This window comes from Chiloscyllium punctatum, chromosome 6, assembly GCF_047496795.1.
Source record: "Chiloscyllium punctatum isolate Juve2018m chromosome 6, sChiPun1.3, whole genome shotgun sequence".
In the NCBI taxonomy this organism is placed as follows: domain Eukaryota; kingdom Metazoa; phylum Chordata; class Chondrichthyes; order Orectolobiformes; family Hemiscylliidae; genus Chiloscyllium; species Chiloscyllium punctatum.
In genome coordinates, this window is record NC_092744.1 from 33650756 (window position 1) to 33678658 (window position 27903).

At 41.5% G+C, this 27903-nt stretch overlaps 1 long non-coding RNA gene across 1 annotated transcript; it reads right to left on the bottom strand.

Annotated features, from left to right (window-relative positions):
• Positions 1-258: 258 nt before the first annotated feature.
• Positions 259-27901, bottom strand: LOC140478850 (uncharacterized). The gene is made up of 5 exons (XR_011960880.1): positions 27773-27901; positions 26429-26554; positions 11199-11324; positions 5872-5988; positions 259-4550 (listed from the first exon to the last, which is right to left on the bottom strand). It is a non-coding gene; the product is annotated as an uncharacterized lncRNA (long non-coding RNA).
• Between the last annotated feature and the right edge of the window lie 2 nt (positions 27902-27903).

The window sequence follows — 27903 nt, forward strand, 5'->3', positions numbered from 1 at the left end:
AGAATCCATGCAAGAGTATCATAAGCACAATTTGGGCTTGGATTTATGGTAGGAGTGGGATTCCCTGGGTCCCTTCCAGTTCACCAAAATACTCACAATGCAATGATTTATGCCTCTGCAAACCGACTGCAGTCAGCCACCACAATTGCAAAGTATTCCTTAACAACGCACTACCTCAGTGATTCATGACAGAATACAAAATATGAAGATGGACTATGTCTCCACATGTGGCTGTATGATGGTTGCTTCTACCAATTCTGTCATGTACAGATGCATCCATAATGGGTAGATGAGTGAAGGCAAAGAAGTTTTTTTCTTGTCTTGTTAACCCCTCACCAACGACAGTAGCAGTTACGTCCAGTAGGACACAGCCAACCAGGTCAGTAGAGGTGCTATCACACCGCTCTCTCTGCTGGCCACTGAATTATAACCTCTGTGTTTCTTCAAAACAGTGTTCAATATGGAGCAGTACTGATTCATTAGTTGATAGGTGTGGGAACATTCGTGGACATTAAGTGGTAAGCTACAGTTAGTGTTTGTTCCCATGTTTGAGCGGATATCTTGAAATTTCGTAGGTCCAGGATCAGCATTGAAGACTCCCAAGGTTAATCCCTCTTGTCTCCATACCACCTTGCTGCTACTCTAATAGGTCTATCTGTCAGTGGGATAGGACATAGCGAGAGAAGGTGACAGTGGAATCTTCCTATTCCCAATGTTCCTATACACAAGCTTGTTACAATGTTTTAAATTAAAATCACATAGTAATTGCATAACTTGAAGCCTCGTATTAGTCTGCTACAGTTCCTCTGTGCTATCTATTCATGCTCTACATCATCCACAAAATTAAAGTCAAAATGTTTTTCTCTCAGTTGTATTTTATTCCACAACCTGGACATGTACATTTCTTTTAATTCCTTCTAATCCTGACCATCCCCCATACCTCCACCCCATGTTAACTTACCATTACCTTCATCTACACCTCCTTTACTTCACAAGAAGTGTTTTGACAATTACTGGTTGCATATGTAATATGCGATTTGAACACAGAGATGACCAAAAGATAATGAAGTAGGGATTCTTTATTTCATTGGCATCAGGTCATTTCATTACAAACACAAAGGGAAATTAAGAATAAACAAGGTATTATTTATACTATGTACTTGGAATGGCTGCTTGTGGTACCTTGGACTGAGGAATTCCTACACTGCCTGCTCCCCTTCCAAGCAGCCATTTCCCCACCACCACCAAAGACATTATTTCTTTCTAATGCAAATCAATTTGCCCTCCCTCAATATCATCACGTACTAGTGGTGGTCCCAGAGAAATGCTCAGAACCCTGTGTGCAGTTCTGGTCTCCTCACTTTAGGAAAGATGTGGAAGCATTGGAGAGGGTGCAGAGGAGATTTACCAGGATGTTGCCTGGAATGGAGAATAGGTTGTACGAGGATAGGTTGAGAGTGCTCATTGGAACGGCGAAGGATGAGGGGTGACTTGATAGAAGTTTATAAGATGATCAGGGGAATAGATAGAGTAGACAGTCAGAGATCTTTTCCCCGGGTACAACAGAGTGTTACAAGGGGACATAAATTTAAGATGAAGAGTGGAAGGTATAGGGGGGATGTCAGGGGTAGGTTCTTCACCCAGAGAGTGGTGGGGGCATGGAATGTGCTGCCTGTGGGAGTGCCAGAGTCAGAATCATTGGTGACCTTTAAGCGGCAATTGGATAGGTACACGGATAGGTGCTTAAGCTAGGACAAATGTTCGGCACAACATCGTGGGCCGAAGGGCCTGTTCTGTGCTGTATTGTTCTATGTTCTAACCCTTGCTCAATACCCTCCAGAACCATTGTCACCCAGTGCTTGAGATCCTGTTACAGATGGGTCTGGTACAATCATCCACAAAACTATAGCATGGAGAATTCAATACCATTTGACTAATAATCATAACATCATCTTGGATGCCCAACATTTGGCCATTTATTTTTATGGTTTGGAATCATATACACTTTTAAGCTGGGGTAATTTTCTGATCATATTCACAATTTTCAATATTTGGAGTACATCATGAAATTTCAATCATGCATCACACAAGCAAGTTGCCAATATAAATCCTCAATGCAAGTGTTAATTCAAGAAATTATCTCTGATATCAACAAATGGACTGTGATGATTACTATTAAAGCCTTTGTGAACTGATTTTACAAAATTTTTTAAAAATCTAATTTAAAACCTGTGTCATATATATGCTTTGGCCTAGAGTTTAAACAGTCCAAGTATTAGCAAGTGAATGTTAACTCCAAGAACCAGTGCAAAATCACTGCAGATTTTTAAAATACCAATTTTAAGATCATCAATCAGTTGCCTCTGCCACTTCTCTCATTACTTTAGCCCACTGAGCCAAACTTGCTTTAAGGCTCCCCACTGGCCTAGCTCTGAACTTGTTCCTTTCTTTGATTTCTCTCCTATCTCTCCACATGCCCCTTGCTAAATTATCCTTGTCCAGAAAACACACATCCTGTTTTTGATCCTATTCCAAAACTGCTAAATAATCAATTTTCCTAACTGACTCCCATGTTAACTGATATGGTGAGCCTTTCTCAACATTCTCGGTGTCCCATGACAATCTCTTTAAAAACATAATGTCAGTTTCCACACTTAGCTGTTGAAGACACTTAGCTTTAACTTATTAGCACCTCTCTCGACTGCTCCACTCTCTCTACCTGGTCAGACTGGTTGTCCAATATCCAGAAGTACAGGAGTAGCACATTTCCCCAATTAATTCTTGGAACCATTGTAGGTATTGCCTTTGGTCCACACCTCAAAACTCTGTTCTCTGGTCAAAGGCTCCCTTGCAACACTCTGTGACAGAACTTGATTGTTTGCAAATTTGGTATCATATTTCAACCCTGAGATGTACTTTTATATCATGGATCTGTCCCATTACCAAGATAGCCTATTCTTACCTCTGTAACATCACCTATCTTTGCCACTGCAACTGCTCATTTGCTATTTAGACCCTCATCCATGAAACGAAATTCAACATAACACCATGAGTGCAATATAACTATTATAAATGCAATTTTATACAATGTACATTGAAATTTTCATTGATATTAATCAATCAGAAAATATAGATAGAAAATATTGAGTACTCCAACGCGTTTTTGTCTGGTCTGTTACTTTCTAACCTGGAAGTTGTCCAAAACTCTATTGTTGATATCATAATTTGCATCAAATCCCATCCATCAGCGCCATTAGTGCTCAATAGCCTACATTGTCTCCTGATTAAACTATACCTCAATTTTAAAGCTCTCATGATTATTTTGAAATCTCTTGTCTTGACCTATCTCTCCAATCACCTCTATCTACAAACCTCCAAGTTACCTGCACTGTAAGGCATTTTATCATTCTGATGTTATTTTTGTGGCGCAGGATGTTTTCTGTATATTCCTGTCAAGTCATGATGTAAAGCATTTTTGTATATGTCTCTATAATTTGTCTTGTAATTGAACTCAGAAATGAACTTACAGAAGGTTCTGAAGAAGAGTCACTGGACCTGAAACATTAACTCTGCTTTCTCTCTATAGATACTGCCAGACGTGGTGAGTTTTTCCAGCAATTTATGTTTTTGTTTGTGCATATGCTACGATTTGGTTTGTTAATAAAGAGTAACCACACTATGTGGAAGCTGCCATCTTGGTTGTGCTTTGTGTCACTGATACCAAAGTATGAGGTAAAGGACAATGGAAGGCAAGGACGCCCTGATTGACTTATAACGCTCCTCTCATTCTCTTAACCATCCCCGACTTTAATTGCTGCACCACTGAGTGCCATGTTACCTTAGTCTGAAACTCTGGAAATTCTCTCTCGAAAAGTCTATTACTCTTTACTCCTTTGAACCACTCCTTAAAACATCGTTGTTTTTGGTCATCTGCCGTAACATCTCTTTATGTGGCTTGGTATTATATTTGTTTGCTAATTGCTTGGGGAAGGGCCTTGGGAATTTTTAAACATTTAATAATTTTATATAAAGATTAATAGGTGTATCTACCAATGAAGCAGAGACAAAAGCATTTTCAGCAAGATTATAGAAAAAGGCATTTCAATTCCTATCATCTAATCAGTTTGGTTTCAAATAAATTGAAAATAAAAATGACTCACCGATCTATAATAACAATTTTACAACGGAAAATAATTTGACAATGCATTTACAAGTCTTCCTGAGTAGCTGTACTAACAATACTTATCACAGCTTTTAAATATTCTAGCATTAGTTTTATTTAACAATACGCTTGCTTTAAATTGTTTAAATGTCTAACTATAGAAATGTTAATGTGATTGAATGGCATTCCCAATTATATTAATAATCAGCAATAACTTAAGCAGAGATGGTAGAGATCTTAGAAGAGTCAACTGTAAAACTTAAATTCAATAATACAATAATGAAACATTCTTTTCCCACTTGAGATCACATCGCTGTGGTTCAAATTGTGATGTGGTGAAGTACGGCATAAATTGCAGATTTCACTTATCTCTTCCTTTCTGTCCTTGCTGAAAAGAAATTCAACGTAACACCATGAGTGCAATATAACTCTATTGGAAATGTAATTTTATACAATGTAAATTGAAAGTTTCATTGGTATTAATCAATCAGAAAATATACATAGTACATTTATCTATTCATTCGATATAAACAGTTTAGATAGCAAAGATTATAGGAAAGGAACCTCTTCGATAATAGTAATAATTCATTGATTGCCTATCGACACTTCTGATTGGTTGGCATGATGATTTGTTGGGCAGGGCCCCCTCTATTTGTGAGCTGACAATTGGTCCTTTAGGTATTTTAAAGCCCGTGTGCGTCTAGTCAAACAATTTAATCATCATTGATTACTTCAATGCAAGAGTTGGTACAGATCACTTGGCATGGGAAGTGGTCATCAGGAAAAAGCAGGATTACAAATTCTAAGGGCTTATGCCTGAAATGTTGATATTCCTGCTCCTCAGATGCTGCCTGACCTGCTGTGCTTTTCCAGCACCACACTCTCGACTCTGATCGCCAGCATCTGCAGTCCTCACTTTCTCCTTATAAGCTCTAACGCTGAAGGTGATTTCTAAGCATGAGTTCTTAGTTACAGAGACAGTTTTCAGTCTCCCTAATCACAGCAATATGTTCTGTTCAATGCATTGGCGACTGGAATGATCACCACTTTATTATCACAGCTAAACATCGTAATATATCCCCTGGTTGCCCGAGGCATGACATTACAGAAGCATTGAGATAGCACCATGGTGGGGACTAGGTCTTTGTTTAGGTTGCACGAGCAGTTGGCACCTGCATTCTCTGGGTCAACAGTAGTCCACCAGGTGCTATGAGGCTTGGGGACATGCTGCCAGTGGTGTAATACCAGCTGCTGAGGGAGAAAGCCCTTAACTGACTATGAATTGACTAATTTGAGAATGTCAGTTGGTGCAATGATAAGCAAGCTACCCAACATCCTCCCACCATCAAAGGTGGGGAAGAGGTGTCATCAACATCAACAGTGGCAGTTTCCCCAGTGTTAACCACTTCCCCTCCAAGACATACAGCATATGTTTAATGAGCTTCTTCTGTGCTGTTTCTAAATTGTTCTTATTAAATATAAAGTAAAAAATGATACACCTTAAAAACAATCCTTTTCTGTAATAAAAATACTCTCCTTGAATGTTGTGGTTATTCTCTGTCGTCCCCAGGAATTTGCATTAAATCTAGGCCATTCCCAACATAAGGTGAAGTAAAATATATTTTCATAAAGCACTCAATCACTCAGTTGTCGAGTTTTTTTTTAACAATACAGAAATACACATTTCATGAGTACTTTCTACAACATACCTGTTTTGTCACGGGCTAAAACCTGAAGATTTTGAAGAACTTTTTCTCTTACTTGTTGATTAGTCAAATCCACATCCTCACTGACGACAGTAAACCTTAAGATTACTTTGCGTTGTGCTGCAAATAATATGAAAAGAGATTAATAATACATAAGAACATAAGAACTAGAAGCAGGGGTAGGCCAGCTGGCCCTTCAATCCTGCTCCGCCATTCAATAAGATCAAGGCTGATCTTTTAGTGGCCTCAGCTCCAATCACCTGCCCTCTCAACGTAACACTTAATTCCTATACTGTTCAAAAAATTATCTACCTTAGCTTTAACAACATTTACTGAGGAAGCCTCAACTACTTCACTGGGCAGGGAATTCCATAAATTCACAACCTTCTGGATAAAGAATTTCCTCCTCAATTCAGTCCTAAATCTGCCTCCCTTAATTTTGAGGCTATGCCCCCTTGTCCTAGTTTCACCCACCAGTGGAAACATCCGCTCTACTACTATCTTATCTATTCACTTCATAATTTCATGTGTGTCTATAAGATATCCCCTCATTTTTCTGAATTCCATTGAATTCCAGTCTACTCAGTCTCTCCTCAAAAGCCACCCACTTCAACTCCAGAGTCAACCTAGTGAACCTCCTCTGCACCCCCTTAGTGCCAATGCAGCCGTTCTCAAGTAAAGAGAACAAAATTATACACAGAACTCCAGCTGTGGCCTCACCAGCACCCTGTACAGCTGCAACATAACCTCCCTGCTTTTAAACTCAATCCCTTTATCAATGAAGGACAAAATTCCATTTGTCTTCTTAATTACATGTTGTAGCTGCAGACCAACTCTATGATTCATGCACAAGGACACCCAGGTCCCTCTGTGTAGCAGCATGCTGCAACTTTTTACCATTCATGTTAATAATCCTTTTTATTGTTATTCCTACCAAAATGGATGACTGCACATTTATTAACATGGTATTCTGTCTGCCAGAACGTTTCCCACTCACTTAAACTATCTATGTTCCTTTGCAAAGTTTCACAGTCATCTGCACTTTGATCCGCCACTCATCTCAGTGTCATCCATAAACTTTGACACACTACACATGGTCCCCAATTCCAAATCATCTATGTAAAGTGTGAATAACTGCAGTTCCAACATGGATCCCTGAGGCACACCACTAGTTACTGATTGCCAACCAGAAAAGCACTCATTTATCTCCACTCATTGCTTCTTGTTAGTTAACCAATCCTCTATCCATGCTAATACATTGCCCACAACACCTTGCATCTTTATCTTATGCAGCAGCCTTTTGTGCAGCACCTTGTCGAATGCCTTTTGGAAATCTAGATACATCACATCTACTGGGTCCCTGTTAATGACTGAGGCAAACTTTTGTCAGGATGTTGATCTCAAGTATTTTAGTTCTCTGACTATGAGCTGGATAGAAGACAATATATTACAATGCTGTACAAAACATAATGGTCATCAGGTTCCTTAAATGGTGAATATAAGCCTGGTTATCTTTGTATAAATGACAGCAAAAAAAAATTTTAGAACCCTGTAATAAAAACAGAAAATGGACATGATGTGCTGAATGAGCTTCTTCTGTGGTTGTGATAACTCTAGCCTCGAGCATCCTTATCATTGGCAACAATGCTGGAATTTGTCAGGGACTCACAAGCCCCCTCCATGAGCATGCCCTCTCTCATTTTCACAGGGGATGGTCCATGGTTCGTGTGTGCATAGCTTCCACATGCAGCTGGTCCTTTAAATTACTAACCACCTTCACAGAAATGTGCCATTGGAGTCCCTGGAGTCTGGAACCCAGAGTGGACTGATTTGACCAGGTAAGGGCAGGTCCATTCTCAGTGCATTGCTTTTGGATAGCCAGGCTATCCTTTGGCAGCTGAGGTTCCCTTGTCGATTTGAAGCTTGGGCTCATTGAATCTTGGAGAGAAAGATCCTTTGGGGAAGTAACCAATATCCTTTAGAGGCAAGATTATGGGGGAGGGTAGGGGGAGGGGCAGATGCCCTTTGGGACAATTAACTACAGAACAACTTCAATTATCCCAATGAGACGAGCGGTAGTATTTTGTTCAGTTAACTGATTGTTCAGATAACTGAACTGAAATGAATAAGGGAAGCCATACTGGGCCCTTGAGATCTTGTTCGGCAAATCAGAAATTCAGATAACTGATGTTCGGATAACTGAGGTTGTCCTGTATAGAGAAGATTGTGTATAAGAATACATAATTTACTTGGTAATGTCTAACTTGTTAAGACCTGTCAATAAGAGTCAACACTTTCTAACAGTCTCAAACTATCATTACAAAAGCAGATCAGAGGCAAATAACTCACGTCCTGAATCCCAAAACCTGTCCACTAGCTTCAAGGCAAAAGTCAAATGTGCAACGGAATACTCCCTTCGCCTGCATGCAATGCAGCTCCAATTACATCATTAGATTCTTAATTGCAGATTTTTAAAAATTGAATTCAAATTCCACCACATGCAGTGATGAGGTTTGAACCTAGTCCCCAGGACATTACTTGGGTCTCTGGATTAATATTCCAGTGATGATACTCTGCCAAGCCCTCTTCAGATGATTCCTGAATCCAGGTCGACATATAAAGCTCCCATTGTCTTGGTACAGATTTGTTAACAGCTTGATGTGTTGATTGTATATTCATCAATGTCTCAGAAAAATGTGCAATGATTTCTTGCTTACTTTTGCTCAACGTTAGATAATACATTGGCAATTTAAGTAGCATTGCTACAAGACTTGCTCAGGACTCCCTCATCTTAACACCCTCTATAAATTGATAGCAATATCTTTAATGATGTCTTTCTATTAAATATAAAAACGCTTACTAGAAAATAACTAACAGCAAGAGTAGGTAATTCAGCCCCTCGAGCCTGTTCACCATTTAATACAGTCATAGTTGAGCTCATCTTGGCCTCAACTCCACTTTCCTGCCCACTCTCTATTTCCCTTCAATCCATTACTAATTAATTTAGCCTTCACAAAATCATGCTGACTCTGATGGAGCAGCACAATCAAACCCATTCCACGACTATATTATCCTACATTTTCAATGGCTAATCCCTGGGCACTATGGGCAATTTAGCACATCTTTGGACTGTGGGAGGAAATCCATGCAGACACAGGGAGAATATGCAAACTCCACACAGACCTCACCTGGGAGTGGAATCAAACTCAGGTCCCTGCTACTGTGAGGTAGCAGTGCTAACCACTGAGTCATCATGTCATCCTGGCTACCATGGACCATGACAATATTCCAGCAATAGGAATGAAGATTTGTGCTCCAGAATTTGCGATTTCCCTGGCCAAGCTGTTCCAGTACAGTTACAATGCTGGTATCTATCCGACAATGTGGAAAATTGCTCAGATATGTCCTAAACATGTAAAGTAGGACAAATCCATCATGGCCAATTACTGCCCCATCAGTCTATGACAATCTATCACCCATGTTCGTTATACTACCAATGTTCTGTTAACATCCTCTATAAACTGACGTCAATACCATACAAAAACCTCCTATTAATTGCAAAATTCCTTTTCCTTTACTGTGGTAATGAATCTGGGTGAAAATGATGATGATTTTGATCATTTTGCCCTCACTAACAATTTTTCTCCCAAGTTTTATGTCATCAGCATTGACTAACAACATTTGAAAATGTAGAAAACAGAATAACGAGCAGTTGTTGAGAAGTGGTCTTCAGTAGCCAATTCTGCACCTCTACCTTACAACCTCTCTTCAAAAAAAAGGAAAAAATAACCTCTTAAAATGTCAGCACCATCACGAGTTCATCATTTTCTCAGGACTCTGTAGTTTAACATCTTCTGTAAATTAACAACGAAATCTTTCTATTAAATGTAAACTATGGTTCTTCAAGCTTGACATAGAATTTTGATGCCATTGTTGTGATTGGCCATGACCAATGCATATGTCCATTTGTTTTCCAGTGCCATATGATTATAATATTGATATGACCTTTGATGTTCTACATTTGCCTCTCTTACCTACAATGCTACAACTACAATTCAGACTGAACAATGGGATTGGTTAATGGCAAGTTAAGAGGTGACAAATAGACCGCTTTTGTTCCATATTGGTAATCATTTAAACCCATCACCGACTAATGATTTATATCATCCTTTCCACCTTGCATTCTGTTTTCAAAATAACTCAAATGTTCAAGGCCAGGGATTAGTTTTGAGAGAATTGGGTTCTTCATTCATAGAGAGCAATAAAGTTTTACCTTCCTGCTATCCATATTTACACAGCATTGGCAGCTGTTGAATACAATGTTATTGGAATACATCAATGACTGAATATTTGTGCGATTAAAGGTTTACTTGCATCACAAAGGAAAAGGATATGCATGTTGGTGCCAAATCCAGGGAGGCAATGATATAAGAATGGAATATTCCATTGTAAATTTTTTTTTGACAGCACGTGTGTTGATTGCACATTCATCAATATCTGCAGAAAACGTACAATGCTTTCTCACTTACATCTCTTGATACGAGACAATACTTCAGATCAATATCGCATGTTAACAGCACATCATATTATGTTAATGACATCTGTAAATTGTCAACAATACCTTTCATGAAATCCATCAGTTAAATATAAAATATGGTTTTGTGAAGTCTTTTTACGTATCTTGGAGCCAGTGGCCATGATTTTCAGTATAGTGTCCTCACCAAAATACAGTATCCCTAGCTCAAGTCAGTAAATTTCAGCATTGGTGAATTGAATGCTGAAAACTGAAAGACCTGCCTTTGAACAGAAGTTGACAAGACTTCACAACGCAGAACCACACATTTCTTTGTCACAATTGGTGTCATTTTCTGCAACAAATTTTGCCAAACATCCAAAGATACAGAAACTTCCAGTGAGAGATTGATTATTTATTGCTCATATACACAAAATTCACTTGTTGCAATCATTTCAAAATTCATGTCATTGCGATTTATTGGGCACAGGTAAATCTGAAGTCATTAATAGCATTGTGTCTCTATGCATACCATCACAAAGTGAAGGCTTTGTCAAAATTGGCATGGGAGCAGAATATTGCACTGTGATGGTGATCATTTAGCTATTAAGGACAACTGGAGACTTTCAGTGAACCCATTTCAATTTTCAGGATACTGACATTTGTTAGTGTAGTGATTGGACATCAACCAGGTGGACCTCATGGAATATGAGTTCCCTGATTGGGGCTGTTATCCTGTCATGGACTATGTCAGATAGATGGATTGAGACAGCAAAATAATTAATTGGTCAAAATCTCTGTATTAAAATTGACCTACCATCACAAACAGAAGGATTTGTCAGGTTGATGCTGAAGCCAGGGAGGCAACTACATGTGAAGCTTCCAACAGAATTGGTGCAGCTTTGTTGACAGTTGGCAACGTTGATTGCACATTCATCAATATCTGTAAAATAATATTGAATAATCCCATTCTCAGTTTGAGCCATGTGACACCATTAAATGTAAACCTCAGTACATGATTAGATTAGATTACTTACAGTGTGGAAACAGGCCCTTCGGCCCAACAAGTCCACACCGCCCCGCCGAAGCGTAACCCACCCATACCCCTACATCTACATCTACCCCTTACCTAACACTACGGGCAATTTAGCATGGCCAATTCACCTGGCCAGCACATCTTTGGACTGTGGGAGGAAACCCACGCAGACACGGGGAGAACGTGCAAACTCCACACAGTCAGTCGTCTGAGGCGGGAAATGAACCCAGGTCTCCGGCGCTGTGAGGCAGCAGTGCTAACCACTGTGCCACCGTGCCGCCCACATGCTTCTACATACCCTTCTGCAATCCATAACTTTAAATTCCTCTGTGATTCAACAGCTGGATATGTCCTGCTGTTTTTCTCACAAGTATCCAGTATGGCCTTATAGTGCCATGGTGTTTGTATCAGTGACACTATCATTGTTTTTCTACATTTCCCTCTCTTACCGACAATGCATCAACTGAAATTTGAGTGAAGCAACAAGATTGGTTGATGGCAAGTTGACAGGTGCAATGTACGTGCATCCTTTCAAAGATAAGAACATGAGACCATACGACATAGGAGTGGAAGTAAGGCCATTCCACCCATTGGATCCACTCCACCATTTAATCATGGCTGATGGGCATTTCAACTCCACTTACCCACACTCTCCCCATAGCCCTTAGTTCCTTGCGTGATCAAGAATTTATAAATCTCTACCTTGAAGACATTTAATATCCCAGCTTCCACTGCGCTCCATGGCAATGAATTCCACAGCCCACCACTCTCTGGATGAATAAATGTCTCCTTTTTTCCGATCTAAATTGACCCCCTCTAATTCTGAGGTTGTACCCACAGGTCCTAATCTCCCCACCCAAAGGAAACAACTTCCCAGCGTCCAGTCTTTCTAAGCCACGCATTATCTTGTAAGTTTCTATTAAATCTCCCCACAATCTTCTAAACCCAAATGAATACAATCCTCAGCTGTTCATCGTATGTTTGGCCTACCATTCCTGGGATCATCCGTGTGAATATCCGCTGGACATGCTCCAGTGCCAGTATGTCCTTCCTGAGGTGTGGAGCCAAACTTGAACACAGTATTCCAAATGGGGCCGAACTAAAGCTTTATAAAGTCTCAGAAGCACATCACTGCTTTTATATTCCAACCTTCTTGAGATAAATGACAACATTACATTTGCTTTCGTAATCATTGACTCAACCTGTAAATTAACCTTTCGCGAATCCTGGACTAGCACTCCCAGATCCCTTTGTACTTTGGCTTTATGAATTTTCTCACCGTTTAGAAAATAGTTCATGCCTGCATTCTTTGTTCCAAAGTGCAAGACCTCGCAGTTGCTCACATTGAATTTCATCAGCCATTTTCCTGGACCACTCTCCTAAACTGTCTAAGTCTTTTTGCAGCCTCCCCACCTCCTCAGCACTACCTGCCTGCCTGTCCACCTAACTTTGTCTCATCGGCAAACTTCACCAGAATGCCCTCGAACCTTCATGCAGATCATTAATATATAACGTGAACAGCTGCGGCCCCAACTCTGAACCCTGCAGGACACCACTTGTCACCGGCTGCCATTGCAGTGCCAATCATTTAAACCATCATGAGTGCTGATTTATTTACTCATTTATATATCAATTTCCTGCTTTGAAAAAGGGAAGTAATTTTCATGCTGGGGCTGGATAAAGCGCCCGTTTGTTTTGGTGCAGATTCTCTGACAGCTTCACGTGTGTTGCACACTCAATGATGTCTGCAGAAAAAAATGAGCATTGCTTCCTCGCTGACTTTGCTTGACCTTCGATGGATCATGACGACCTATCACACATATTGACTACACTTTCTGTCAGCATACGCTGTAAATTGACGACAATAGCTTGCGAAAAACATTCTCTAAATTTAGTACTTGTTTTCCTTTAGTGTGATAAAGAATATTTTTGAACATGGACACGAGAAAGACATGAAGATTTGGGAACTTGGGGAAGTTAATGGTCATATCTTGGGGACAGTCCACATCACAGTAGAATAGGTGTTGGATGTATTAGAATGGATGAAGTTGGATAAATTTCCTGGTTCAGACCAGATATGTACAAGAACACTGCAACAGTCCAGAGAAGAAATTGCGGGGGCCTGGCTGATATTTTGGCATCATCATTAGCAACGGTTGAGGTCTGGAAAGACTGAAGGGTAGCAAATGTTATACACTTATTCAAGAAGGTCTGCATAATAAAAAACATGGAAACCAAATACCGTAAGTCTAACCTCTGTAGTATGTACGTTACTTGAGATGATACTGAGAGTTAAGGTATACGTGCATATGTAAAGTCAGGGTTTCATTAGCAACAGTCAGCATGGATTAGTATGTGGGAGATCATGCATCACAAATTATTGGAGTTCTTTGATGAGGTGACCAGGAATGTTGACAAGGGAAGGGTAGACATAGTCTATATGGATTTCAGTAAAGCCTTTGATAAGGTTCCACATGGTAGGCTGCTCTGGAAGGTTTGATAGCATGGAATCCAGGTGGAGCTGGAAAATTGAATACACAATTGGCTTGATGGTAAGAAGCAGAGTGTAAAAGTGGAAGGATGCTTGTCAAACCAGAGGCCTTTGCAGAGTGGGGTGCCATAGGGGTCGGTGATGGGCCCATTGCTGTTTGTTATCGATATTAATGATTTGGATGAGCACGTACAAGGCATGCTTAGTAAGCTTGCAGATGACATTAAAACAGGAGGTATCGTGCACAGCAAGGAATGTTGTCAGAAATGGCAGCTGGACCTTGATCAGCTGGGGATGTGGGCCTAGAAATGGCAAATGGAGTTTAAGAGTGAGGTTGTGCATTTTAGAAAGTCAAATCAAGATAGGTGTTTCATGCTGAATGGTAGAGCCTTACGGGGTGTAGTGAAACAGAGAGATCTTGGAGCTCAGGTGCATTCTCTGAAAGTGGAGTCACAGATAGATAGGGCAGTGAAGAAGGCCTTCATCAGTCAGGGCATTGAGCGTAGAAGTTGAGAAGTTATATTGCAGTTGCACAGGCTGTTGTTGAGGCCAGATTTGGAGTATTATGCTCAGTTGTGGTCATCTTGCTATAGGAAGAGTGTTATTAAACTGGAACACGTGCAGAAGAAATTTACAAGAATGTTACCAGAGCCCAACAGTCTGAGTTATAGGGAGAGGTTAAACTAGCTATGACATTTTTCTTCAGCATACAGAAGAATGAGGGGGGATTTTATAGAAGTGTACAAGATCAAGAAAGGCATGGATAGGATGAACGCACTCAGTCATTTTCCCAGAGTTGAAGAATCACTGATTAGAGACCACTGGGTTAAGGTTAGAAGGGAAGAATAAAAGGGAATCTGGTGGGCAATATTTTTACACAGAGGGCATAATGCATATGGAATCAGTTGTTAGCGGAAGTGGTTGAGGCGGGTACATTGACAACATTTAAAAGGCATTTCGACAAATACATGGATAGTAAACATAGCCAAGTTCAGGGAAATGGGGTTAGAATTGATGAACATTTTGGTCAGCATGGACCAGTTTGGGATAAATGGCCTCTCCCCATGCTGTAGGATCTATGGCTCTATGAATTTGATCAGTGCATTCTCACTAACGCACTACATCCTTCCCCAGGTGAAGTGATAAAGAACAAAACTGACCTTTGCTAAGAAAATTAGAAGTCCTCAAAATGTATAACATTGCATTGTTTTGCCACAACTGGTGCCACAATACTGCCATGAAGTTGTCCACAAACCACTAATATATAGAACATTAAACTAAGATATTGATTTTTTTATTCATACGAATCAATGGAGACCATTTTAAATTGAATGACATTGAAATATGTTCTACAGAGTGTAATTCTGTAACTATTAGTCGCATAATATTTTGGTGTATAAAACTATCCTACCATCACAACGTGAAGTGCTTGTTGCGTTGATGCTGTACCCAGAAAGGCAGCTGCATATGAAGCTTCCAATTGTATTATGGCAGACTTGTTCACAATTCGATGTGTTGGTTGCGCATTCATCTATATCTACAGAAAAAAGTGCAATATTTCACTAGTCATTTCGATCAACATTGGACCATCATTGAAAATGTACATCAGATGATTTCATCACTTTCTCAGGACTTTGTCCTGTAAATATCTTTTGTAAATTGACAACAACATCATTTGTGATGGCTTTCAATAAAATCTTTCTTCAAGCTTGACTCAGAATTTTGGTGCCGTTAGACTTGATTAGCCATGAGCACCTGCAGACCTCCATTTTGTTTCCTCACAAATCCACCACATACCCATATGTTATCGTGCCATTGTATGAGTGGCATTATCCTTGATTTTCTAAATTTCCCTCAAAATGTCTCAATTTTGACAGAGCGGCGAGAAGAGAAGGTGGAGTGAAGCGAGGGCTGCCGGGAAGGGTAAGTTTTCCCCCTTAAAAAGGGACTTACCTCAGGAGTCGGGCCTCCATTTTGACAGAGTGGCGAGGAGAGAAGGTGGAATGAAACGAAGGCTGCCGGGAAGGTAAGGGCTTAATTTATATTTGGGCAGTGGCTAAACCTGAGATACTACACGTGTATTATCTCCCTCCCGCCCCCTCCCTCCTCTAACCAGAAGAAAAAGACTCTATAAGGTAAGGCTTTTATTTTTCTTTGTCTTTCTTTTTAACATATTTAAGTGCATTGTTTGGTTTTAGTTAGTTCATATAAAGCTAAGATTACAATGGCAGGAGACCTCAGACCCTGACATATGCCTCTTGCTTGATGTGGGAGCTTAGGGACGTGTCTGGCGTTCCTGACTCTTACACTTGTAAAAAGTGTGTCCAGCTGCAGCTCTTGTTTGACCGCGTGATTGTTCTGGAGCTGCAGATGGACTCACTGTGGAGCATCTGCGATGCTGAGGAGGTTGTGGATAGCATGTTTAGTGAACTGGTCACACCGCAGGTTAGAATTGCTGAGGGAGACAGTGAATGGGTGATCAAAAGACAGAAAAAGAGTAGGAAGGCAGTGCAGGTGTCCCCTGCGGTCATCTCCCTCCAAAACAGGTAGACCATTTTGGATACTGTTGGGGCAGATGGCTCACCAGGAGAGGGCAGCAGTTATCAAGATTATGGCACCATGGTGGGCACTGCTGTTCAGAAGGGCGGGAAAAAGACTCGCAGGGCCATAGTCATAGGGGATTCTATTGTGAAGGGAGTAGATAGGTGGTTCTGTGGCTAAAAACAGGACTCCCGGGTGGTATATTGCCTCCCAGGTGCTCGGGTCAGGGATGTCACTGATCGGCTGCAGAGCATTCTAAAAGGGGAGGGTGAACAGCCAGTTATCTTTATGCATATAGGCACCAATGATGTAAGTAGAAAATAAGATGAGGTCCTGAAAGAAGAATTCAGGGAGCTAGGAGAGAAGTTAAAGAGGAGGACCACAAAGGTAGTGATCTCGGGATTACTACCAGTGCCACGTGCTAGCCAGAGTAGAAATGAAAAAAAAGGCAGGATGAACACATGACTTGAGAGATGGTGGAAGAGGGAGGGGTTCAGATTTGTTGGACATTGGGACTGGTTCTGGGGAAGGTGGGACTATTACAAAATGGACGGTCTACATGTGAACCAGACCGGAACCAATGTCCTCGGGGGAGTTTTTGCTACTGCTGTTGGGGAGGTTTTAAACTAATGTGCCTGGGAGTATGACGTTATTGCAATCACAGAGACTTGGTTGAAGGAAGGGCATGATGATTGGCAACTAAATGTTCCAGGAAATAGATGCTTCAGACAGGACAGGGAGGGAAGTAAAAGGGGGTGTGGAGTTGCTGGTCAAGCATGATATCACGGCTGTGCTAAAGGAGCACACTAAGGAGGGCTTGGGTACTGAGGCATCATGGGTGGAGCTGAGAAATAAGAAGAGTGCAGTTACATTGTTGGGGCTGTATTACAGATCTCAACGTTTCGGGCAAAAGCCCTTCATCAGGAATCCTGATTCCTGATGAAGGGCTTTTGCCCGAAATGTTGATTTCGCTGCTCGTTGGATGCTGCCTGAACTGCTGTGCTCTTCCAGCACCACTAATCCAGTATTTGATTTTCAGCATCTGCAGTCATTGTTTTTATCTTGTATTACAGATCTCCCAACAGTGAGCCTAAGGTAGAAGAACAAATAGGTAAACAGACTATGGAAAGATGTAGAGTCAATAGGGTAGTGGTGATGGGAGATTTTAATTTTCCCAACATTGACTGGGATACACTTAGAGTCAGGGGCCTGGCCCCTTCCTAGAATTTGTAAGAAGCGTCCAGGAGAGTTTTCTAGAGCAGTATGTCAATAGTCCGATGAGGAAAGGAGCCAGATCGGACCTGGTACTGGGGAACGAGCCAAGACAGGTGGTAGAAGTTGGGGTGGGGGATTTCTTTAGGAACAGTGACCATAATTCTGTAAGATTTAGAATACTGGTAGATAAAGATGAGAGTGGTCCTCAGGGAAGAGTACTAAACTGGGCCAAGGCCAATTATATAAAAATTAGGCAGGAGCTGGGAAATGTGGATTGGACACAGCTATTTGAAGGGAAGTCCACATTTGAGATGTGGGAGGCTTTCAAAGATAGGTTAACGGCTGGATAGGCATGTCCCGTTGAAGGCAAAGGATAGGAAAGGCAAGATTCGTGAACTGTGGATGACAGGAGAAATTGTACGACTAGCCAAGAGGAAAAGGAAAGCATACATAAGGTCTAGGCAGCTAAGAACAGAACGGGGCCTGGAAGAATATCGGAAGAGTAGGACAAGTCTTAAACGAGGAATCAAGCAGGCTAAAAGGGGTCATGAAATAGCTTCAGCGAGCAGAATTAAGGAGAATCGCAAAGCATTTTATTCTTAAATAAGAAGCAACAGGTAACTAGAGAAAGGATTGGTCCACTAAAGGATAACGAAGGAAGGCTGTGTGTCGAACCTGAGAGAATGGGTGAGATTCTGAATGATTACTTTGCATCAGTGTTCACTGAGGAGAGGAGCATGATGAATGTTGAAATTAGAGATAGAAGTTTGATTAGTCTGGAACACGTTGACTTAAGTAGGGAAGATGTGTTGGGTAGGAAGATGTGTTGGGTAGGCTAGAGGTTATTAAGGTGGACATATCCCCAGGACCAGATGGGATCTACCCCAGCTTGCTGAGGGAGGGTAGAGAGAAATAACTGGGGCACTGACAGATATCTTTGTAACATCCTTAAATATAAGTGAGGTGCTGAAGGACTGGAGGGTTGCTCATGTTGTCCCCCTGTACAAGAAGGGTAGGAGGGATATTCCGGGTAACAACAGACCAGTGAGCCTGATGTCAGTGGTGGGAAAGTTGTTGGAGAAGGTACTCAGGGATAGGATCTATTTATATTTAGAAAAGAATAGGCTTATCAGTGATAGACAACATGGTTTTGTGTGGGGGAGATCGTGCCTTACCAACTTAATAGAGTTCTTCGAGGAAGTGACCAAGTTGATAGATGAAGGAAGGGATGTTGATGTCATATACATGGACTTTAGTAAGGAATTTGATAAGGTTCCCCATTGTAGACTAATGGAGAAAGTGAAGTCACATGGTGTGCAGGATGTTCTGGCTAGGTGGATAAAGAACTGGTTGAGCAACAGGAGACAGAGAGTTGTAGTTGAAGGGAGTTTCTCGAAATGGAGAAAGGTGACCAGTGGTGTTCCACAGGGGTCAGTGTTGGGGGCCACTGTTGTTTGTAATATACATAAATGATCTGAAAGAGGGCACTGTTGGTATGATCAGCAAGTTTGCAGATGACACAAAGATTGGTGGAGTAGCAGAAAGCATAAGTGACTGTCAGAGAATACAGGAGGATATAGATAGAATGGAGAGTTGGGCGGAAAAGTGGCAGATGGTTTTCAATCCAAAAAAATGTGAGGTGATGCATTTAGGTAAGAGTAATTCTAGAGTGAATTATACAATGAACAGAAGAGCCTTGGGAAAAGTTGATGGGCAGAGAGATCTGGGAGTGCAGGTCCATTGTACCCTGAAAGTTGCTGTATAGTGGATAGACTGGTCAAGAAGGCATACAGTATGCTTGCCTTCATCGGACAGGGCATTGAGTATAAGAGCTGGCAAGTCATGTTAAAATTGTACAACACATTGGTTCGGCCACATTTAGAATACTGTGTATAGTTCTGGTCGCCACATTACCAAAAGGATGTGGACGCTTTGCAGAGGGTGAAGAGAAGGTTTATGAGGATGTTGCCTGGTATGGAGGGTGCTAGCTATAAAGAGAGGTTGAGTAGGTTAGGTTTATTTTCATTAGCAAAAAGGAGATTGAGGGGGGACCTGATTGAGGTTTACAAAATCATGAAGGGTATAGACAGGGTGGATAGAGACAAGCTTTTTCCCAGGGTGAAGGATTTAATAATGAGTGGTCACACTTTTAAGGTGAGAGGTGGAAAGTTTAAGGGGGATACACATGGCAAATACTTCACACAGAGGGTGGTGGGTGTCTGGAATGCGTTGCCAGCAGAGGTAGTAGAGGCAGGCAGAGTAGATTCATTTAAGATGCATCTGGACAAATGCATGAGTAGGTGGGGAGCAGAGGGATACAGATGCTTAGGAATTGACTGACAGGTTTAGACAATACATTTGGATCGGCTCAGGCTTGGAGGGCCGAAGGGCCTATTCCTGGGCTGTAAATTTTCTTTGTTCTTTGTTCTCACTTTACCTACAATGCTTCAGCTATAATTTGGGCTCAACAAAAGATTAGTAGTTGACAAATTGACATCCACAAAATGCATAGCTTTTGGTCCAAGTCAATAATCTTTGAAATCATCACCTACCAAAGGTTTATTTCAACCATTAAACCTCATATTCTGTTTTCAAAATTACTCAGGTTATTATTGAAAATTTGTTACTTCTTTCACGCAGAGCAATAAGGTCTTGCCTTCTTCCTATCTTTATTTACAGCTCTAGATTAGAACATAACTGCAATACCATCAGAGCATGCGCAGATCAACTGGCAGAGGTCTTCTCGGACATAGTCAACCTCTCCTTGCAGCACGCCACTGTCTCTGCATGTTTTAAGATGGCCAACATCATCCCTGTGCCGAAGTAGGCTCATGCAGCATGTCTCAATGACAACCACTCAGTGGCAATAACTTCGGTGGTCATGAAGTACTTTGAAAGGTTGGTCATGGCATTAATCAATTCCAGCCTCCCACTACACTTGACCCACTCCAATTTGCCTTTCGGACCAACAGATCCATATCAGATACCATAGAACTTGCCCTTCACTCCTCCCCAGAATGTCTTGACACCAAGAACAGCTGCGTAAGAATCCTACTCATAGATTACTGTTCAGCCTTCAACACTATTATCCCCTCAAGTCTGATTATTAAACTTAGTGATCTCGGACTAATCCCAGTAGAAGAGGTATTGGATGTATTAGATGGATGAAGGTGCTTAAATCTCCTGGTCCTGACCAGATAAGACCAAGAACACTGCAAGAGGCTAGAGAAGAAATTGCGGGGGGCCCTGGCAGATATTTTGGCATCATCGTTACCCACAGTTGAGGTCCCGGAAGACTGCAGGGTAGCAAATGTAATGCCCTGATTCAAGTTGGGCTGCAAAGAAAAACTTGGGAACTATATAACAGTAAGTCTAACCTCTGTCATATGTACGTTACTTGAAATGATACTGAGAGATAAGGTACACATACATTTCTAAAGTCAGGGTTTCATTAATAACAGTCAGCATGGATTAGTATGTGGGAGATCATACTTCATAAAATGTTAGAGTTCTTTGATGAGGTGACCAGGAAGGTTGGAGAGGGCAGCATGGTAGACAAAGTCTATATGGATTTCAGTAAAGCCTTTGATAATGTTGCACATGGCAGGCTCTTCTGGAAGGTTTGATAGCATGGAATCCAGATGGAGCTGGCAAATTGGATACACAATTGGCTCGATGTTAGGAAGCAGAGTGTAAAAGTGGAAGGATGTTTGCCAAACCAGAGGTAGAGTGGAGTGCCACAGGGGTCGATGCTGGGCCCATTCCTGTTTGTTCTCGATATTAATGATTTGGATGAGAACAGACAAGACACGATTAGGAACTTTGCAGATGACATTAAATTAGGAGGTGTCATGGACTGTGAGGAATGTTGTCAGAAATTGCAGCTGGATCTTGATCAGCTGGGGATGTGGGCATAGAAATGGCAAATGGAGTTTAATATAGATAAGAGTAAGGTCTTGCATTTTGGAAAGTCAAATCAAGGTAGGTTTTTCATGCTGAATGGTAGAGCCTTACGGGGTGTAGGGAAACAGAGAGATCTTGGAGCTCAGGTGCATTCTCTGAAAGTGGAGTCACAGATAGATAGGACAGTGAAGAAAGCTTGTGGCACACTGGCCTTCATCAGTCAGGGCATTGAGCGTAGAAGTTGAGAAGTTATGTTGCAGTTGCACAGGATGTTGTTGAGGCCAAACTTGGAGTATTATGCTCAGTTTTGGTCACCTTGCTATAGGAAGGGTATTATTAAAGTGGTAAGAGTGCAGAAGAATTTTGCAAAAATGTTACCAGGACTCAACAGTCTGAGTTATAGGGAGAGGTTGGACAAGATATGACATTTTTCTTCAGCATACAGAAGAATGAGGGGGGGGATTTTATAGAAGTGTATCAGAACAAGAGAGGCGTGGATAGGATGAATCATTCAGCTATTTTCCCAGGGTTGGGGAATCACTGACTAGAGAGCAACAGGTTAAGGTGAGAAGGGAAAGAATAAAAGGGAATCTGATGGATAACTTGTTTACACAGAGCATATGGAATGAGCTGCCTGTGGAAGTGGTTCAGGCGGGTATATTAACAATATTTTAAAGGCATTTGGACAAATACATGGATAGTATGGTTTAGAAGGACATGGTTTGAAAAATGTGCTGGAAAAACACAGCAGGCCAGGCAGCATCCGAGGAGCAGGAGAATCGACATTTCGGGCATAAGCCCTTCTTCAGGAATGAGGCTGGTGTGCCAAGCGGGCTGAGATAAAAGCTAGGGGGGAGGGAATTTGGGGAGGGGCGCTGGGAATACGACAGGTGGAAGGAGGTGAGGGTGAGGGTGATAGGCCGGAGAGGGGGTGGGGGGCGGAGAGGTCGGGAAGAAGTTTGCAGGTCAAGAGGGCGGTGCTGAATCCGGGGGTTGGGACTGAGATAAGGTGGGGGGAGGAGAAATGAGGAAGCTGGAGAAATCTACATTCATCCCTTGTGGTTGGAGGGTTCCTAGGCAGAAGATGAGGCGCTCTTCCTCCAGGTGTCGTGTGGTCAGGGTCTGGCAATGGAGGAGGCCAAGGACCTGCATGTCCTTGGCGGAGTGGGAGGGGGAGTTAAAGTGTTCAGCCATGGGGCAGTTGGGTTGGTTGTTGTGGGTGTCCCAGAGGTGTTCCCTGAAGCGTTCCGCAAGTAGGCGGCCTGACTCCCCAATGTAGAGGAGGCCACATTGGGTGCAACAGATACAGTAAATGATGTGTGTCGAGGTGCAGGTGAATTTGTGACAAATGTGGAAGGATCCATTTGGGCCTTGGAGGGAGGTGAGGGGGAGGTGTGGGTGCAAGCTTTGCATTTCTTGCGGTTGCAGGAGAAGGTGCCGGGAGTGGAGGTTGGGTTGGTGGGGGTGTGGACCTGACGAGGGAGTCGCGGAGGGAGTGGACTCTCCGGAATGCTGATAGGGGTGGGGAGGGAAATATATCCCTGGTGGTGGGGTCTGTTTGGAGGTGGCGGAAATGGCGGAGAATAATACGATGTATCCGGAGGTTGGTGGGGTGGAAAGTGAGGACCAGTGGGGTTCTGTCCTGGTGGCGATTGGAGGGGCGGGATTCAAGGGCGAAGGTGCGGGAAGTGGAGGAGATGCGGTGGAGAGCATCGTCAACCATGTCGGAGAGGAAATTGCGGTCTTTAAAGAAAGAGGCCATTTGGGTTGTTTGGTAGTGTAATTGGTCCTACTGGGAGCAGATGCGGCGGCGACGAAGGAATTGGGAATATGGGATAGCGTTTTTACAGGGGGCAGGGTGGGAGGAGGTGTAATCTAGGTAGCTGTGGGAATCGGTAGGTTTGTAGCAAGTGACCAGAAAGGTTGGCGAGGGCAGGGTGGTAGACATCGTCTATGTGAATTTCAGTAAAGCCTTTGATAAGGTTCCACATGGTAGGCTGTCCTGAAAGGTTTCATAGCATGGAATCCAGATGGAGCTGACAAATTGGATACGCAATTGGCTTGATGGTAGGAAGCAGAGTGTAAAAGTGGAAGGATGCTTGTCAAACAAGAGGCCTTTACAGAGTGGAGTACCACAGGGGTCGATGCTGAGCCCATTCCATGTTTGTTATCGATATTAATGATTTGGATGAGAACATACAAGGCTGACATTAAATCAGGAGGTATCGTGCACAGTGAGGAATGTTGTCAGAAATTGCAGCTGGACCTTGATCAGCTGGGGATGTGGGCCTAGAAATGGCAAATAGAATTTAATATAGATAAGAGTGAGGTCGTGCATTTTGGAAAGTCAAACCAAGATAGGTGTTTCATGCTGAATGGTAGAGCCTTACAGGGTGTAGTGAAACAGAGAGATCTTGGAGCTCAGGTTCATACTCTGAAATTGAAGTCACAGGTAGCTAGGACAGTGAAGAAAGCTTGTGGCACACTGGCCTTCATCAGTCAGGGCACTGAGCATAGAAGTTGAGAAGTTATGTTGCAGTTGCACAGGATGTTGTTGAAGCCACATGTGGAATATTATGTTCAATTTTGTCAACTTGCTATAGGAAGGGTGTTATTAAAGTGGTAAGAGTGCAGAAGAATTTTGCAAGAATGTTACCAGGACTCAACAGTCTGAGTTATAGGGAGAGGTTGGACAAGATATGACATTTTTCTTCAGCATACAGAAGAATGAGGGGGGGGTTTATAGAAGTGTATCAGAACAAGAGAGGTGTGGATAGGATGAATCATTCAGCTATTTTCCCAGGGTTGGGGAATCACTGACTAGAGAGCAATGGGTTAAGGTGAGAAGGGAAAGAATAAAAGGGAATCTGATGGATAACCTGTTTACACAGAGGGTGTTGTGCATATGGAATGAGCTGCCAGTGGAAGTGGTTCATGTGGGTATATTAACAATATTTTAAAGGCATTTGGACAATAAATGGATAGTAAGGTTTAGAAGGACATGGGCCAAGTTCAGGGAAATAATGGAAGCATTGATGAACATTTTGGTCAGCGTGGAACAGTGTGGGCCAAAGGGCCTCTCCCCATGCTGTAGGACTTTGTGGCTCTGTGAATTTGATCAGTGCATTCTCACTAACTCAAGAAATATTGCCCCACATTCAGTTTTGCTACAATTGGTACCAGAAGACTGCCATGAAATTGTTCATGATTCACAAATATACAGAATGTTAAAGTGAGATTTTATTTTTTAAATTCATAAGCACAAAAGTATTGATGGAGACGATTTCAACTTGAAGAACACTGAAATATGTTCCACAGAGTGTAAGTCTGAAATGTTTAATCGCATAACATCTTTGGTGTTTAAAACTGTCCTACCATCACAACGTGAAGTGTTTGTTGCGTTGATGCTGTACCCAGTAAGGCAGCTGCACGTGAAGCTTCCAATTGCATTAGTGCAGACTTGTTCACAATTCGATGTGTTGGTCGCGCATTCATTTATATCGACAGAAAAAAAATCAATTTTTGATTCCTGTCTTTGCTTGACATTAAACAGTGCCTTTGAAATATACCTCACATGATCTCATCAGTTTCTCAGGACTCTGTTATGTAAGTATCTTCTGTAAACTGACGACAATACATTTTACGATTTCTCTAAATGAAGTATAATCCCTGGTCCTTCAAGCTTGACCCAGAAGTTTAGAGAAAGTAGCCATGATTAGACATGTACACCTGCGAATACATACTACCATTGCTCACAAATATATCACATGGCCATGTGGGGCCATGCGATTGTATCAGTGGCATGACATTTCTTTTTCTACACTCCCCCCTCATATTTACAAGGTTCTAACTACAATTTCTGCAAAACAATGACATTGGTTAATGGCGAGTTCATGGGCACAAAATGCACAGCGTTTTGTTCCAATTCGATAATCTGTGAAACCATCACCCACTGATGAATTCTTACAACATGCCCCACGACTGACTCTGAATGTAGACAAACTCAACTGCACAGCGACAGGGTTTAAGTTTGAACCTCCTTCTTATTTCATTCAGGTGGAGCTCAAAAGACTTATTTTCAACCAATCTTCATTGACAGAGCGTTGGTGTGTCCTGCATTGCTTGAAATTCCAAAATCATCAGTTGACGAGTTAACGTGCAATTAAATATTTCTCACATCACAAATGGAATTCTGCGCTGCCGGTGTGGAATTCATTTTGACAGCTCGGGGTATGAAGCACCCATTTGTGTTGTTGAAGATTTCATTGCAAATTTATTTGATTTTTGAACATTCATCCATGTCCAAGGAAACCTTTACGACACTTCCTCCCTTTGCTCCATCGCTATGAGACCAGTCTTGCCAATCTACTACTCATACTGACTGCGCAGCCAGTGCAATCGGTTTGGTTAATATTCACTCTAAACTGGCAACAATAGATTACAAAGAAATTCTATGAATTGTGAAATATGTTTTCTGTGCTATGAGAAAGAATCTTCATGAAAGTACACGTAATCTTGGTTATTCTGTTCTCATGAAGGGACATTTCTCACCAAGTTAAATAATATGTGATGAGCATTAACAGCATGCCAACAGAGAACAAATCAGACTTATGAGCAAAAATGGAGAAGTCCTCAGAATGTATAAGAATACATTGTTTCAACACACTTGGTGCCATCATTCTGGCATCAACCTGTCTGCAAAGCGCATAAGTGTACAGCATTATAACAAGACACTGATTATCTTGGAAGTCATAAGCTCACAGATCGCATTCAAAACTATTTGATGTCCATTTCACAAAGTGCTAATCTTAAACCGGTAATAGCATAATATGCATGTAATATTTGGATAAAAATATCCTACCATCACAACGTGAAGTGTTTGTTGCGTTGATTCTGTACCCAGGAAGGCAGCTGCATGTGAAGCTTCCAATTGTATTAGTGCAGACTTGTTCACAATTCGATGTGTTGGTCGCGCATTCATTTATATCTACAGAAGAAAAATCAATTTTTGATTCCTGTCTTTGCTTGACATTAGACAGTGCCTTTGAAATATACCTCACATGATCTCATCAGTTTCTCAGGACTCTGTAATGTAAATATCTTCTGTAAACTGACGACAATACATTTTACGATTTCTCTAAATGAAGTATAATCCCTGGTTCTTCAAGCTTGACCCAGAATTTTAGAGAAAGTAGCCATGATTAGACATGTACATCTGCGTATACCTACTATCGTTGCTCATAAATATATCACATGGTCATGTGGGGCCATGCGATTGTATCTGTGGCATGACATTTAATTTTCTACACTTCACCTTCATACTTATAAGGCTCTAACTATAATTTCTGCTCGACAATAAGATTGATTAATTGCGAGTTCATGGGCACAAAATGCATAGCTTTTTGTTCCAATTCGATAACCTGTGAAACCATCACCCACTGATGAATTCTATCAACATGCTCCACAACTGACTCTGACTCATAATCATCATTGGATGAGTAAACGTTAAATATTTCTAGCATCACAAATGGAAGTCTGTGCTGCAGGTGTGCAATTCATTTTGACAACTAGGGACACGAAGCACCCATTTGTGTTGTTGAAGATTTCATTGCAAATTTATGTGGTTTTTGAACATTCATCGATGTCTAAGGAAACCTTTCTGATGCTTCCTCCCTTTGCTCTCTTGCTATCAGACCAGTCTTGCCAATCTACTACTCATGCTGACTGCGCAGACAGTGCAATCTGTTTTGTTAATATCCACTCTAAACTGGCAACAATAGATTTCAAAGACATTCTATGAATTGTGAAATTTGTTTTCCTATGCTGTGAGAAAGAAACTTCTTGAACATAAACATGAATTTGGTTATTCTGTCCTCATGAAGGAACATTCCTCACCATGTTAAGTAATATGTGATGAGCATTAACAGCATGCCAATAAAGACCAAAGCACAATTGTGAGCATTAATGGAGAAGTCCTCAGAATGTATAAGAATAAGTTGTTTCAAAGCACTTTGTGCCATCATACTGCAATCAACCTGCCTACAAAGCACCAAAGTGTGCAGCATTGGAACAAACCACTGATTATCTTGTTTGTCATTAGCTCACAGCTCACAATCGAAACTGCTTGAGGTACATTCCCCAAAATGATAGTCTTAAATCATTAACAGCATGATATGTATGTAATATTTGGATAACAATGACCTACCATCACAACGTGAAGTGTTTGTTGCGTTGATGCTGTACCCAGGAAGGCAGCTGCATGTGAAGCTTCCAATTGTATTATGGCAGACTTGTTCACAATTCGATGTGTTGGTTGCACATTCATCTATATCTACA